A 1,599-nucleotide genomic window follows, 5' to 3' on the forward strand; every position below is an offset into this window, starting at 1 on the left:
CACTGACTGGCCCTCGGAGTGACTTTCCGAAGGGAGGCTAGAGGGCTGTGAGCAGTTTCCAGGCTTCAGAGACTTAGGTTGACCTGCCTTCCTGGAGGTCGGTCCCATTTTATGCCCTCGCCCCCAGAAAGAGGATGCCGTTAAAGAGACATGAAGTTATGCCCTGAGAGTCTCAAAGCACCTCCACACAAGACATGTGTCAGTTCCCGCAGCGAAACGAGCTTGCAGTGGAGAAGCCTGGCAGCCTTCACACCAGCCCGGGTGAGAGAAGTCTGCATCCTGACCCCGGACGTGCCCAGGACGCGCATCCCTCATGAGGAGGGGTCAGAGAAGCCTAAACACGGGCACGCTACAAAAATTTTTTTCAACTTTTCTGTAAGAATTAGCTCCTATCAGAAAAGAGTTTTAAAAACTGAGTTGTGCTCAGGCTGAGAAGAATAGAGAAAAATTATCTGCTCCTGGCCCCAGCCCATGGGAGGGAGTCAGCAGGGGCTGTGTCAGTTCCACCCTGCTTTCTGGCAGCACAGCCGGCCTCTGTGGAAGAGGTTAACTGCGGTAGTTACCAAGGACTAATGTTTGGAACGACCCAATGAGGTGGGAAACACTGCGACCCCTGTGAGGAAAGAGAGGCACCGAGAGGTTAGAAGCCCCCCAAGGCCACGCAGCCGTTAAGTAGCTACTCCGAGACCAGCTTCCGAAGCAGAAGTGGCATCTGCGTTCGGGAAGAAGGGAACGTTTAGCGCTAACGTGAAGGGAATCAACGGGTGACGTGAAGACGAGCCCCAAACCCAGAATGGTGATCATTCCAGGCAGACTCTTCCAGAAACTCAGTCGGTTTAACATTTACACATCAAGCAACGTACTACACCCCATTAACAGAATTAGGAAGAAAATCATATGATCATTTCAACAGATGGCAGGAAAAGTGTTTTTTAAGATTCAAAGCTTACTTTGAATAAAAGTCTTAGCAACCTAGGAACAGAAGCAGACATCCCTGATCTGATCAAAGGAAGAATGGTGAGCTGACTCGTGGCCCCCAAAGACGTCCGTGCCCTAGTCCACAGCCTGTGACTGTGTTCCCTTATACAGGAAGGGGGTTTTGCAGATGTGATCACGGACCTTGAGACAGGAAGATGGTCCTGGATTACCCACATGGGCCCAATGTAATCACAAGGGGCCCTACAGGACGGAGGCCTGGAACAGCAGCACGCAGAGTGACAGCAGAAGCAGAGCTGGGGAGACACCACGGAGACGGGAAGAGGCTGCTCTCGGGGGTGGAGGAGCGCAGGCGCCTCTAGAAGCTGGAAAAGGCGGGCAAGAGATTCTCCCCGGGAGCCCCAGAAGGAGCCAGCTCTGGGGGCACCTTGCTTCCAGCCCTGTAAGATTCATTTTGGACTTCTGATTTCTAGAACCCTAATAAACGTGTGTGTCTTAAACCACGGAGTCTGTGGTAATTTGTTACAGCAGCAATGGGAAACCGATCCATGTAGCCACAAGAAACCGCTAGGTAAAATATTTGCCCCCAACATTGGAAACAAGGCATGGATGCCTATCTTAGCAGTGTTGTCATGAGGTCCTCAGGACGCCATAGGCAAGAAA

Source organism: Phocoena phocoena, chromosome 10 (assembly GCF_963924675.1).
Source record: "Phocoena phocoena chromosome 10, mPhoPho1.1, whole genome shotgun sequence".
NCBI lineage: Eukaryota > Metazoa > Chordata > Mammalia > Artiodactyla > Phocoenidae > Phocoena > Phocoena phocoena.